Source organism: Pinus tabuliformis, chromosome X (genome assembly GCF_031772625.1).
Source record: "Pinus tabuliformis cultivar Carrire ecotype Pingquan chromosome X, CPIR1, whole genome shotgun sequence".
NCBI classification, from domain to species: Eukaryota; Viridiplantae; Streptophyta; class Pinopsida; order Pinales; family Pinaceae; genus Pinus; species Pinus tabuliformis.
The window spans coordinates 1,108,012,635-1,108,028,901 of NC_142308.1; positions in this window are offsets into that span (position 1 = coordinate 1,108,012,635).

Sequence of the window (16,267 nt, forward strand, 5' to 3'; positions counted from 1 at the left end):
TCTTTCTTACTTCCTTACTTCCTTACTTCACTTAGCTCCTTTTTATACAATCCCATGGTCCGCGGACCATGGGTGGATCTGTACAACCCACTTTACATTTTACACAATAAGGGCAGACAACCCTTTATGACTCTTGACACCTTCGCGCTCCGCGACCACAAAATGTGGAGACTTTACAACTTTATTACAACATTATCCAAAAACATGGGCTTTTAGCCCCAAAACTGCTCTTGGGGGAACTCGTTCCCAATAATAGGCAGACTGGAGAGTTAATATATAGTGATTTGAGCAAAACTTCCTCGGCTGCTAGAAAACATTAAGCTTTGTTAGAGAAGGTGGTCAATCAACTAAAACTAGAAAAAGAAAATTCCATATATTTGACCACTCAAAATGAGGAGTTGAAGAAATTGATTGTTAAGATTGGTGTGAACCCAGAAGATAGAAGTGTTATTCATAAATTGTTGCATGGAGTTGAAAGAATGATTCAAGTGCTCAAAAATAAATTTAAGTTTCCCTCTGTGGAAAGGCTTCAGAAGTGGCACAGGTGGAAAAGGAAAAGGAAACCTTGGCTAATGATCTCTTACAAATAAATGATGAAATTGCCAAGCTAAAAGAGATGAATTATGTTTTACAACAGAAAATTAACTCTCATGTTTGTACTATCCTAGTACAACCAGACTGTTGGCTTGAGGGTGTGACATAGGAAAGTTCCCTCTGTGGATAGAGGCAACTGCTCTAGCCCTAGAGTGGGTCTAGTCATAGAAAAGACAATACCAAAGCAAATTTCCTTAGAAAGTTGATGTCATGAAGGCCTACCTTCAAATCATCATTTGATGAAGTCCCTGTTGTGTTGCTCTAGCTCTCGTTCTTCTAATCACTTGTACCTGAAAACAACATATAGAGAACAACCATGAACATAATAGAATACGACAAAAATGATCTACTTAAAGATTCAAGGAGCTTCAAGCTATCAACATGCAATTTGACATAAGATATAGGAAATAAGCCATTGATTTGTATTAATATAAACTGAATTAAAACTTACAACCAAGCCTTGACGTCGTAAGTCTCCTTGAAGGGTCCTGTCAGCATGTCTCTGCAAGCATTCACTCATGAACTGTCTCCCAAAAGGACGAATAACTCTCTCTCCTACCCAAAAGGTTGATGCTAGAACACTCTTACAATCAAGCCAACTCCACTCAAAACTATCCCAAGCTAAGTTACATAAGAGGCTACTTCCACACTCTAGCAAAACTCTCTACTTTTACTATTGAACTCTTGAACTCTGAAGCTAGATGATCTCAGCCATGGAGGAAGTATTTATAGGAGGAGGAGCTTCCATAAGAGATGGGAGAAAGAGCTTATCCCTTTGAGAGGTTGCACAAAAGGTGGAACAACCATCCCAAAGGAGAGAGGCAAGCTCATCTAATCCAACAACCAACCCTAGGACCGCCCATGAAGCTGTTACACTTTGAAGCTTCAACGAGTTGTTTAAAAAACTTGCCAAAAGTAGCTCGTCACGAGTGCAACACAAAGACAGAGCGAAGACATCGCTAGGGCTAGTTCAATCTTGGCCATCTTCATGGGTGGAACAACTTCTGACCCGCGATGACCCAAAAACATAGGTAAAAAAGGGTCTGCTCCAGGAGTAGTGAACTGAGGTATTCTTCTTGAGATGACAAGGAAGACATTAACACATAATTTGCAACATGACACAAGGAAGATGTTAATAACACGGACCAGCAATGTCTGGGATCAAGGAATGCAGGGTCAGTGATAAACTAATGTGTAATAGATGCCCCCTAAAGCATGAAGGCCAAGAGAGTGGGAGGGGTGAAATGCTTTACAAATCCATAACTAAAACATAACACCTTCGTGAAGAACCTACAAACGCAAGTACAACTGATATCTCTGATACATGAGTACATAGTGAAAGGAAATACATGTGCATAAGGCATGGGCACAGCCATCCATAAGATAAACATAAATGATCTGTGGCATGGATACAGCCATCCTATCAAAAGGACCATATAAATGACTCAGGTAATGTCGCATCCATCCAATCAAAATAGTCATGTATAGAATCATGAACCAATCCACACAACCTGGACTTGTGTAATCTGAGCCCAGGGTCTTGAATCCCAACCCGATCAAGGTACAAGTTCTAATATGCAAATAGATGTGTTGAAGTCGAGCATACTAGAAAATCGCTTGATTACCGGTCAATGATGTAAACCGTTAACAAGTGTGAGAGAGACCACCAGTGATGTCAATGGTTCTCAAGGTACTGCTAGTACAATCCACGAAGTGTGAAGAATTAGCTGAAGTCGAACACCCGTGAAATCACCTGATCGAAGGCCAATGATGAAAGCCTATTGTCAAATGCGAAGAACTTGCCATTAAGGCATGCAAGCTCCAAGGTACTAGAAAGGAGTCTCTAGATCAACTTCCTGGATAATGAGTTGAAGTCGACAAGAAGCGATCAGTCGAAGGAGGGCCATAATGTTTCCCACATCATCGATGCGAGACAAAGGAACAAGATGAATGTGGATGAGACAGAGAATCTGAGGAAGGTGTGTAAGGATACAAACTGCAGAAGGATTAAGCTCTTGAACATATCGGTGACATGACTCCAGAGTTTTGCAGCATCTTGGTACCATGGGATCAAAGGTCATGATGTGCAACAAGGATCGATGAAATGAGGCAAAATGGATAACCCAAAACATGGATGCCCAACGATAAAGTGAGGATATCCCAACCCGACACGAAGTAGAAAGAGTGTCGATGTTCAAGAGCGACAAGCTATCGTAATAATTAATACAACCGACAGAATACTTCCAAATTTTCCCCCACCATTTATGTCGAGTACCCTAATTATTTTTGAAACACAAGCTTGAAGGGGATAGCATATGCTTGTAATGTAAGTTTTTCCTCTAGACAAATCCGACCTAGTAAATTTTAACGAGCCCTAGGAAGGAGAAGCTCGGTCTCGTCATGATGACAAATCCAATGTTGTCAAGTTTTAGCGAGTCCGACATAGGTAAAACTCAGAGTCTTTTTCATATTTAGAGAGTTTGAAAAAGACATGGAAAAGAAAACTCCAAAGTCCCTTTTCATAAATTTGTCCCTCAAATCTGAAAATGTAGAAAACAATACCCAAGGGAACCTATTGATCGTGATAGATCAATGTATACCTTTTTCGTAAGTAATCTATCCTAGTCTGTAAAAGGGGTAAACTTATATTAGATAGATGACGCTTCGTAGCCTTTAACGAGTTCAAAGTGACAAGAGCTTGGCAATCTTTTCATGTTTTGAGAGTCAAAAAAGAGCTTAAAGATGACTCCAAAAGGGACTTTTTCGTGTTTTTACCGAGTCCAAAAAATTATAAAATACAACTCGTAAATCATCATCACCAGAGTATTTGGAACCTGTCACTACACAAAAAGCAAGTGTAAGATCTGTTTTTGACGTAAATACGCATAAAATATTCAAAAATATACCTAAAACCCTAATTTTCCAAAAAGAGCTTATAAAAGGGGCAATTGGTAAAAAACAATTCACTTTTTACTTTTACCTTGGAGTGGAAAAAATTTACCCTTGTGCACTTGTGATTTTGACAATCGATTGGAGGAGTTTCAGAAGCTTATTCACAAATCCATCCATTCTAGGTAGGCACCACATCTTGTACCCTGCATTTTAGAGACAATTTATCTCGTTTTTTTATGTTTTTTCTGTAATATAGGAGGATTTTAGGATGGAAATGTTTGTAGAGGTCGTCGCAGGTTCCCAGCTCGGGACCACGAAGAGCCGATTTTCCAAGGGAGGGAAAATTAGCTTGTCGCGGCTTTACACCAAATGGTCACGAAGAGCCTAAAAATTTTCAAACCACGGATTCTGGCTCGTCACACCTATTTTAGAAATAGGTGCGACAAGCGCCAAGAACCAAAATTCCTCAAAATTTAAGCAATTTGAAGAGGTTTTAAGCACAATTATGGCACTTACAATTACATATTTGTGTGTTTGCAAGGAGAAAATCATGGTGATCGAATGGAAAGAGTGGGAACATAGAAACGATGATGAGTTGGCCATGGGGGATCCAAATTGTTTGGATGTGCTCAGGAATTGTGGGCTCCTAAAGTTCTTCATGGTGTCGTGCCTAAGAGCACAACCCGATCTACTCCAGTACCTTGTTGGAGCATGGGATCCAAATGAAGGGAGATTCAACATCCAGGGACAAGAATTAGAAATCGATGCCACTAATATCTATTTCTTGACAGGGTTATCACAGAGGGGAGAAAGACCCTGAATGACAGGTACTCAGATCACAGGAGAGACAATGGACATGCTCATCAGAAGAATGTGTCCCGAGGCTCAGAAATCAGACAAAGGAGGCAAGCTGAAGATCGCAACAGTGGCTGACCTGTCACTATGAGTCCTCTTATCCACCATCACTAGGGCAGTTGGATCGCAGGCTCCACATGAGGCCACCAAGACCCAACTCCGGCTGGCAGCTGACTGCTTAAACCCCACCATATTCAACTGGGCAGAGGCGGTATAAAAAAAACTCAAAAGGAAATTGACAAAATGGCAATGAGGTGATACCAAGCAGTTTGGGTATGGTTCGATCCTCATACTGTTCATCCTAGAATGGTGTGATGCAGGAAAGTGTTCCCTCTACAGACAGAGGCAAACCCTCTAGCTCTAGAGTGGGTCTAGTCACAGCAAGGACATATCAACAATAGATTTCCTTAAATATTCATAGTTGGAGGCCTACCTCAATTGGTGGTTGATGGAGTTCCGTTGCGCTGCTCCAGCTTCCACTTCCTTCTCCTCAATGAGTGATCAACCTAAAACAATGCAAAGGAAATACAACAAAGCACGTAACCGGAAAACAACAATGATCTATTTACTCACAAAGTCAAGAAGTCATGAAATATCAAGTAAATTACATACAAGACATAGGAAAACATCATTGATTGTATTAATAATGAAATAAGAGCAAGCTTACAACCAAAGTCTTGACGTCGCAAGCCTTCTCAGAGGGTCCAACCAGTGTATTTCTCAAGCATTCACTCTTTGAAGATGGATCTCCCAATATACAAAGTTCTCTCTCACTCATAAGCTTTACAAAAAATTAAAGGCACTTCACAACCTCCCATAAGCTATCAACAACCCCACACTTGTCACACTCACACCAGCTATCTAGCAAACTCACAAACACTAACAGCATAGCTCAATCCAAGAATTTACCAACTAGATGGTCATAGAAATGGTGAGTGTTTAAATAGGATAAGGATTCTCCATGAAAGGTGGAAGAGTGAGCTTATCCCCAAGGAAGGTATCACAAATGACAAAACTGCCATACCAAAGGAGGAAGGGCGACACAAACTATGCCAACAACCAGGTCTGGAGACATCTAGAAGGCCGACTGTTGGAATGAATTCGCCCAATTTGGATCATCGTGAGTGTAAAACAAATCCTTAGAGCTGACATCGCTAGTGAGCAATGTAGCCAGTCAAATCATCGCCAAAGATAATAAGTCTCCTCGCGCTGGAGAATGAAATCGGACTGTCGCGGGAAACAGATGTACTTTTGCACTGGAAGCGTAACCAGACTATTTACAACCACTGTTCATCGCGTATATTAAGTCCAGAGTCGCGATGAGGTAGAAAACTTAGGAAAAGTGGGTCATTTGGAAACATTAGAGAGCATTTGTTTAGTATGAGCATGTTTCACTGGGACACATGACACAGTAGAAAGGCTGCGGTGAAGGCAGTGACAAATTACTGTGTAACAGATGCCCCCTAAAGTATGAAGCCCAAGAGAGTGGGAGGGGTGAAATGCTTTACGAAACTAACTGAGCTGGAACATCGTCTGGAAGAACCTGCATGCAAGTACAACTGATATCTCTGATAGTGAAGTACATGTAGTCTAGGCATGGTCGCAGCCATCCAAAAGACATACGAACTAGGTTTGTGGTATAGACGCAGCCATCCAACGAATAAGACCACGATAATGAGAAAGGTATAGTCGTAGCCATCCATGAAGACTCAGGTATGGTCACAGCCATCCATCAATGAGTCATGTAATCACAAACCAATCCACGCAACCCGGACATGTGTAATTTGAGTTCGAGGTCTTGAACCCCATCGATCATAGTACAAATTCTAACATGTGAATAGATGTGCTGAGGTCAAGCATGATAGAAAGTTGCTTGATTACCGGTCAATGATGGAAACTATTAACAAGTACGAGAGAAACCACCAATAAGGCCAATGGTTCTCAAGGTACTGTCTAGTACAATCCATGAAGTGTGAATAAGGAGTTGAAGTCGAACACTCGTGGAATCACCCAATCGACGACCAATGATGAAAGTCGACCGTCAGGCATGAAGAACTTGTCATTGAGGCATGCAAGCTCTAAGGTACCAAAGGGGATCGCTAGATCAATCCCCTGGATAATGAGCTAATGTCTACAGGAGACGACCCGTCACAAGAGGGCCATAATGTTTCCCCCATCAGCGACATGAGATAAGGAACAAGCGATAGATGGAAAAATAGAGTATCAAAGGAGGAGGCAAGGATATAAATTGCAAAAGGATTATACTCTTAAACATGTCAGCGACACGACTCCGGAGGGTGGCAGCATTCAAGTACCAAAGGATCAGAGGCTTGATGGAGACAACATAGATCGAATGGAATGAGGCTAAACGGCAACCCAAACCTGTGAAAGGCCAAATGACGATGTATGCATGTCCCAACCTGACAAGAAGCAAAAGTGTCGATGTTCAAGAGTGACTAGTTGCCATGATGATTTCCAAATTTTCCCCCACCATTGCTGGCGAGTACCCCAATTATTTTTGAAAACAAGCTTGAAGGAGATAGCATATGCTTGTAATATCAGCTCGACCTTCGGTCGAATCCAACCTAGTAATGGTTTAACGAGCCCTAGGGAGGAGAAGCTCGAGTCTCGTCATGGGGACGAGTCCAATGTCGTTAGGTTTTAACGAGTCCGACATAGGTAAAACTCGAAGTCTTTTTCACGTTTAGAGAGCTTGAAAAATACATGGAAAAGAAAACTCCAGGGGGGTCCTTTTTCGTAGATTTGTGTCTCTCTAGCCCAAAAAAGTATAAAATGATACTCGAAAGAACCGATTGACCATTACAATCAAGGAGTACTTTTCTTGATTAGTGATCTCGACCCGAAAGAGTAGAAAAGTGATCGAAATCACGTCATTTTGTAACCAATAACGAGCTTGAAACAACAAAAGCTCAGCAATCTTTTTCATGTTTACACGGTCGGAAAAGAGCTTAAAGCAGACCGCCTCTTATTTCGTTTAACGAGTCAAAAGGGATAACTCACCTATATTTTCATATTTTAAGTCGAAAAACAGCGTTAAAGAAGACTTTACGGATCAAGTGCACACAAAGCATGACATAACCTCACTACCTATAGTCCTGCACAAGACACGTCAAACGTAAAACCCATTCGACATAAAATGATCAATATATGCGGAAACATAGTTAAAAAGCCAAAACTTTAACTAACCATGTGATAAAAATGAGAAAGAAAAATCACATTTTTTTTAAATATAATTTTTTAATTTTCAAAAATTATTATAAAAGGGGTGGGTTAATTCATTTGTTTTTACCATTTGCACTGTTCATTTTACCATTGGAGTGTTGGAGCACCAACCTGAGCAAAGTTCTCAAGTTGATTCCGGCCTCATCCGTCCACGGTTCGTCCTGAAACCTTCACCAAGTAAGTACATTTCGTTGTGCACTGCATTTTAGTAGTTTTCTTCACGTAATTTGGTGCTCGGTAGATGAATTTGGATGGTTTTTTGAAACAACATCCGCCTCTCAGTCATCGCGGGAAAGCCGCTCGGGTCTGCGATGACCGAGCGGATTTTACACATAGCACTTTCGGATCATCGCGAGAAACTGATGTATTCTCGCGATGATCGCAAGAAAAATGAACTATGAACTGAGCGTCATCGCGACTGTTTTAAAAACAGTCACGATGGCGACGTAAAATAATTTTTTTACGTAAATTATGAATTTAAATTTACAGAGGGAGTTCTAATTCATTTTTTCTTGTCATGCAGGGCATCATGGCATTTGTTTGGCAGGAACGAACTCACGATGTCAATGATGAGGAAGCTTTTGCTGATGCTGGGTGCCGAAATGCTTTACGTGCGTGCGGGTTGTTAAAATTCTTCCTTACTCCACACCTTCAGGCCCAACTCGATTTATTAGAGCTGATAATCTGTGCTTGGAATCCAATAGATGGAAAATTCATAATCTGAGGCCGAGACATTGAGTTCGATGCCACAGACATATATTTCCTGACCGGATTGTCCCGTCATGGTGAGAGGCCAATTCTAGAGGGGCAGCAACCCGGGGGCGAATCTCTAGAGATGCTGATGGCACAACTGTGCCCACAGGCACGTAAGTCAAGAAGCGGGAAGGTGGCAATTCTGACGGTGGAAGACTTGGTTCTTTGTGTAGTTCTATTCATGGTGACAAGGGCAGTGGGCTCCAAAGCCCAACACGAGGCATCAAAGACCCAACTCTGGTTGGCTCTTGAATGCCTCAATCCGACCATGTTCAACTGGGCGGAAACAGTGACAGCAAACATGAAGAGACAGCTAACCAACTGCCGTCGTGGGGAGACGAAGCAATTCGGCTACGGGTCTATCTTGATCCCACTCATGCTGGAGCAGGTGCTGGCGCTACAGTTTGCTGAAATGGACTTGGATTTTCCCAGACCACGGGAGACCAGGATCACACGATGGGCACATGTTATGCCACGAGGAGGTGGCGGACAACCAATGTCATGGGGGACACTATTCCGTGAGTGGCTAGATTGCCAAATGATCTTCATCGAGGACTGGCCATAATGGAATTTTGTGGAGACCCCAACATGTAGCTGCCCGCTGGCGAGCAGTGGGACGAAGGCAATAAAACACTTGATCACATTATTTTTGTATTTTATCTTTTATGATGTTTTTTAGATTTTTCCATGTATATGTCCTATTGACGTACTCTATGGTATTTGCAGATGTGGGACCAGTGAGGCCCATAGGGCTGGCTCCAGAGGCATGGAGGGATCCACAGGGCATCGGAGAGCTGGCCTTGGCTCCCCCAACTGGTGATCTGGTGGAGACAGTGGCCCAAAATCTTGAGGGCCTGACGGCGGGGATCCCTGATTACATGGGGGTCGAGGAGGTCCCCATAGAGTTCCAGATACATACAGTAGGAGTGATACCTAGGGTGCACCACCTGTTGAGGTGAGTGGCACAAGTGGTGGTGTGCTATAGGGAGCATAACCCACCACAGTAGATGCCTAGGTTTTATTTCCTGCTGATTTTTTGAGAGACATGTGTCTCGGATGTATGGAGAACATAGACTCTATTTGGACATATACACTTATTTTTTGAGCACCTCAGTGTGCCACACGAGATATATATATCTATATATATATATATATATATATATATATATGGTTCATTATTATGTTTTGAATGCTTCTATATGCTGTTTTTATTACATGTTACGCAAATGTCTATCTAATACATGGTTTGCTAATGCATCAGTTAACGTGTTTAATCGTCTGGGAATGTGCTGATATGTGATAAAATAAAAATTATTTTCTAACAATTTAACACGTAAATACAACCTTAAAATCCAATGGTCTCTGACAGAATAACGCCCATTAAGCTGGTGGACAACAAGCTGAGAATCCAGATTCACAACCAATGTACGAATACAGAGATTGATAGCCTCGGTCAGTAACTCAATAACAGCACTATATTTAGCGACATTGTTTGTGGTACAACCCAGACAAACACCTTGAAGGTCTACTAACTCACCATGAGGATCTTAGATCACCCATGACGCAGAAGAAAGATTGCGGGTACTGTAATAGGCACCATCAGTGAAACCAACATAAGGTGTACCAGACATCTGCACAAGAAGCAAAAGACACAATAAGCGGAAATTATGCCTACACACCAAGCCAAACATGAAAACACACACACAACACACCCGCTGAAAACACACGTATGTACAAATTAGAGTGCATGGATTTCATGCATAATATTTTTTCAGATAAAGCCCATTTCGGGGCTTATCTAGAAGGTTCCCTTCATAATCAATCAGCTCATAGGCCCCTTTTTGCAAAACTCGCTTTACAATATAAGGCCCATGCCACCTGGGCTCGAATTTTCCTGCCCCCAGCTTATCATTCACTTGATCATAGAGTAGGACTAAATCTCCTTCAACAAAAGAACAAGGATGGACAGTAGGATCGAAGTGAGTTTTCACTATCTTCTTCTGTATTTCAATAGCTAGAGAGGCTAGTCGACAAGTCTCGTCCAGCCGCTCTAGGTAGAGAAGGTGTTCTTCTACCGAAGTAGTGTTGGGGAGTAATTCGATGGCTAATTTCAAAGAAGGGATCTTGCACTCAATTGGAAGGGTAGCCTCCAGCCCGTACACCAATTGGAATGGGGTGAACCTAGTGGCATCCTTCACAGAAGTTCAGTAGGCCCATAAGGCGAAGAACAACATCAAGTGCTAGTTGGACTAGTGCATGCCAATGGTGTGTTGAAGCATCATAACTAGAACTTTGTTGATGGCTTCTACTTGGCCATTGGCCTAAGGATAGTATGGTGTCGAGCTATCATGCCGCAAGCCTAGCTGGGTTGTTAACTCAATCATCATATGATTATGGAAATGTTTGCCGTGATCAGTGACGATAGCCTGAGGGACTCCGAACCGTGAGATAACATGATTAAATAAAAATTGCGTCGTTGTGTGATCGTCTTCAGATAGTGTAGGCATCGCCTCGGCCCATTTTGTGAAATAATCAACGACAACGATGATATACCCATGCCCCTCCGTCGAGTGAGGGTTATAGGTCATATAATCAATGCCCCATTTGGCAAAAGGGCTGACAGTAACGACAGGGTGCAATGGAGCAGGAGGCGCACACATCTTCTGTTGGTAGATTTGGCACTCATGATATGAGCGGATGGCAAGAATGCAATCCTTGAAGATGGAAGGCAACAGGTAATCAGCACAAAGGATCTTCTGAGCAGTAGCATACCCAGACACGTGACCACCACAAGCACCAGAATGGCAGTCATTTAGAACTCGTTCGGCTTCCTCGAATGTTAAGCATCAGCGAAGAACAAAGTCGGCGGCGAGACGGTACAGGGTGTCCCCAATAATACGATAGGGTTGAGAATGATGGCGAATTCGTCGCCGAGCATCCTTGGACAAATCGGGACGAAAAGAGGACGTCTGAAGATAGACAATGATATCCTCATACCAAGGATCGAGGGTGCTAATTAAGAACAGAGTTTCATCCAGAATATGGTCCTCTAACCGAGAGGGCGCGGTAACATATGGCAGAGAGCAAAGCAACTCAGCAAAGACAAGGGACTTCTTAGACTTGGCAGTGGTGAACTCCAAGTGGAACTCTTGGAGGATGAAAATCCACTTTGAGTATTTGCCCCCCAGTAACTGACGTGACAGGATGTACGTCATTGGGTTGCAATCAGAAACCACTGTCGTGGTGTGCAATAAAATATAGTGGTGGAAACGTTGAATGGCACAAACGGTGGCCAATGCCAATTTCTCGACATAGGCATATCGAGTTTCTGTATCTAGTAAATTGTGGTTGAGATAGTAAACAACATTCACAATGCCATCATCATCATCTTGAACTAGAACCATGCCAATAGTGGTATTGGCAGTGGCTAAATATAGAGTGTAGTCACAATGATAATCAGGAGGACACAACAATGGAGTAGAAACAAGGAGAACCTTGAGGTGCTCGAATGACTCTTGTGTAGCGGCATCCCAAAGAAAAGGGGTATCCCACTTTAATAACTGCATATAGCCTTTGGCCACTTCGGCATAGTTCGGAATGAATCGTCGTAAAAAATTCGCTTTACCCTGCAAACTCTGCAATTGTTGCAAAGAAGCAGGGGAGGGAGATTCAGGATGGCTTCGACTTTAAGGGGATCCAGATGGATACCCTCTCGGGAGACAAAGAAGCCGAGAATTATGCCTGACTCAACACAGAAGACACACTTATGAGGATTAAGCCGGATACAATAGTGTCGACAGCAGAGGAAAATTTCGCGAAGGTGAGCTGGATGGTCCTAGCACTTTACTGAATGAGCCAGTAGATCATCCAGGTAAGGCTGTACAATGTGTTGAATATCATGGAATGCATAAGAAATTGCACGTTGGAAGGTGGTACCGGCATTTTTTAAATCGAAGGGGATCTTTTTATAGGTGAAAGTGCCCCACAGACAGATAAAGGCGGTCTTGTGTTGATCTGCAGGCGCAATATTAATCTGGTTATAACCACAAAAACCATCCATGAATGAGTACATTTCACTCCCGACACACTCATCAATGAGCTGGTCAATGAAGGGTGTAGGGTAGTGTTGTAGTAAAAATACAACACCCCCCATTATTGATGCGTCCGCTTCGAATAATAGGGACCCTTTCTATAAAAAAATTGGCTAAGCACCTTTTTGATTTTTATTTTAGTTGATTGCCCTACGCTTTTGTTAATTTTTAGTTTTCTTTGGATTCTTGTTTTGATTGCTTTGTTAGAATCGATTTTTTTATAAGCTTCCCATCGACGCTTGTTTCGCCTCATTTGGTCAAATGGTTTGAAAATGGCACTCCTTTGAAATCTCATCATTTATCTAGCCTGGGTTAAAAATGCATAAAATGTACATATTGCATTTTGTAAATAAATTAGTCCAATAACGCATTCAGTTTAAATATTAACTCGTAGAGGGTTTTACTAACATTTTTCATTATGCAGCCAAATAATTAAGCATTGGGACTTAAGAAATTCACTCCAATTTTCCAATCAAATCTTAATCTCGAAAAACCAAACATTCAAGTGGCTATAGTTTATTTTTTATTATTTTTCATTTATTTTCTAAGTAGCTGTAGTTTTATTTTTAGCTATAGTTTAAAAACTTATGTTCATAACAACAAAACAAAAAAATGAAAATTTAAGTTTTAAAATTAAATTTTAAATTAATTAAATTAATTAATATATTATATAATTAATTTAATTAAATTAAAATTTAAAACAAACAAAAAAAAAGAAAATATAAAAAATCAAAAAATTATATCGCATCGGAGCTTTTTCATTATACATATTTTTAAAGCCCCGAAATACCCATTAGTCATTCCCCGATGCGATATCGGGTCGGGAGTTCATTTCGCAACAAATTAAAAAGAAACCCGATGCTCCCATTAGCCATTCCCCCCGATGCGATATATCACATCGTGACTTCGCATTATAGACTTCGCATTATATTAAAAGACCCGACACCTCCATACCCGCATCGGGATTTCGCATGGTAATCATGTCGCATGAGCCTTACAGCATACTCCCCGATATGCCGATGCGATTCACCGCTCAATAACAAACATTACCGTAAGTTTTTATTGCACATGGGTTTTAAGTTTTGTATTAGTTTTGGATTTTCAAAATCACTTACGTATGAAGGAAGTGGGAGTGTAGGTTAGTGGGAGTGTAGGTTATTATATTAGTTTAAATATTAATATGTATTATATTAATTTACTTAATTAATAATATGTAATGTATTATATTATTTAAATTAGTATGTAATATTTAATTTATTTAATTTAAATTTAATAATCATTTAGATTAATATTAATTAGTTTTTAATTAGATTAAATTAGTTTGTGATTAGTCAATTAAATATTAGTTAATTAAATTAATAAATAGTTTATTAATAATTAGTTTAGTTTATAATTAGCAATTAAATTAGAATTAATTAGGGACTAATTTAGAATTAGTTTTTTATTACAATTTTTTAGCCCAGCAACAGAATTTCCAGATTCATGCCAGATTTGACCCATCAACTTTGGAAGCTCATAAATTGAGTTATACTTGGCCAAATGAGGCCCAGGACGGCTCATTGGAAAGAGAAAATCAAGGAGAACATTTTGAAGGAGGTTTCACCAACAGATTTGATCATTTATTGGGCCAAAAATCAGGCAGAAGATCAGGCTCCGAATTTTGAAAACAAAATCAATTTTCTGAGTTATTGTTTTCAATTTCATTTGTCCAAAGTCTCTTCTAAATGCAGATCCATTGGTCAATAATATCATTTACCAATCAAACCATTCCAAGCATCAATACAGAGCTTATATTTTGTTTTTAATTATTTATTTAAATAGAATTTGATTGGGTTTGATTTAATCGCCAGCAATGCTATTTTGATTTTATGGTTGCATTTTAATTTATTTTGATTTCTTTTTGCAGGAAAACAGTGGAAGAAATATGGAGAAAAAGATCTCAGTCAATGAGAATGCTCCAGCAATTGAAGATTGGAATTATGAGCAAGTAAAATTGAATTTAGCAAATTTCTCTTCAACAAACTCTCCTCTCCAAAATTCCTTCACAAATATTATAAATAACAGATTGCAGAATGGAATAGGGGCTGCTCTCCTCTGCAATTTTAGAGCTTCTAAAAGCACTATTGTAATTGGAATTTAGAGTTGTAGGAGGGAGGAGTGAAAAATCTCAGATCTGGGGATTATTGAGGGTTTTCCCTTTGTATATTGAATTATGCATGAGGAACAAAGCTTGCACTATTGTGGCTCTAGTTTTGAAGGCAGAAGTTCAAGCAATGTAAAGGGTTGTTGGAGACCAAGAACAGAGAAATGGATGCAATAAATTGGTATTTCTAATACTACTGTTTTAAATATCAGTTTCATTTTTATAGTGACAGGGATGTCTCATTTTATTCATGTTTGTGCACTATTGTCAATATGGGTAATTTGTCTCAATCTTGTTATTATGTATCTCTGTTTTTTATGGATTAACTTCTGATTTCTGAGTAACTATTTACTCAGAAATCTGTCTTATTAAAACTGATTTATTGAGTGGTAATATGTTGTGAACTATTTCCACATATTATTGTTTAGTTATTGGGTTTGCTGTTTTGATAATCAATATCATTTTGTGAACTACTTCCTGAATGTTGTTGGTTTATTATTTCAGTAAAAAGGTCTCAATAGGATGTGTTTTGATACCCATAATATCAGTTAATTGAACTATTTCATTAACTTGATATTCATTATAAACAAGACATATCTAAATCCCAATACTTTAATTATCTTGCTCTTAGTTGGGTTAGATCTATATCTGCCTAATTAAGATAGGATTTAGATTAGTTTCTTTTGCTTGCATCATAGAATAATCTTGCATTTAGAGTAAATTATACACTCTGTTAAGTCCTCTCCTCAAAGAGGCAAAACTTTAGTTGTGGCTTGGCTGAGCCCAAATCAGCTTAAGGGTCATTCTCTTGCCTGATCAGCAAGGAGAAGTGATCTGATGTCCCTGTCTATTGGTAGTTAAAGATACATTATAAACCAATAGCAATAGGGAGAAGGTAACTGGACCTAGATGAACAGTCGGAGCCACCACACCAAACGGAAAAGGAGCTGCTTTTAAGGTCCGGACCGGGTGGTTATCCCCCAATGTTGTTGCAGCGATTTTCGAGGCATCAACAGGTAGTTATCTTTGGGACAGGCCCTATTAGTATCACGATAATCAACACATACCCTGATAGTGCCCTGTTTTTTAGTCACCGGGACAATATTAGAGACCCAATCTGTGAGTGGGATGGGGTAAATAAAACCAACCTTAAGAAGCTTTTCAACTTCCACTTTAATAGCCGCAACCTTTCGGGGGTGCACGGGGTGTAAACGCTGCCGAACAGGCTTAGCACTTGGATATGTAGGTATCTCATGCACCACGATGCTAGGATCGATGTCGGGCATCTCTTCATAAGACCAAGCAAACACATCACGAAATTCGCGAAAAAGATCAGTATAAAGTTGAATCTCCTCCAGAGTACAAGTTACTCCGACATGGATGTGCTCAACAATCCCTGGTTTAACAGAGATGTCGATTGGCTGAGTTTGCATGATGTTTCCCATGTTCCCTTCAAAAGACACTTGATGAACTTGAATGGGTGTCTGAAGGGGTTGGGATGGGAGACAAGGAGAAAACTACTCGAGATAGGTAAGCATTTCCCGGTGGGCAGGGAGAAACGAGGAACGATGGTGATGATCGAACCAAGGAGGTTCCTCGAAAGACATGGTCTCAATAATCGCTTCATCAGAAGGAAAAATTTCCTTTAAAGGGTCTGAAGAAGTGCCATCTCCAAGCCAAGGGGAATGAGTGTACG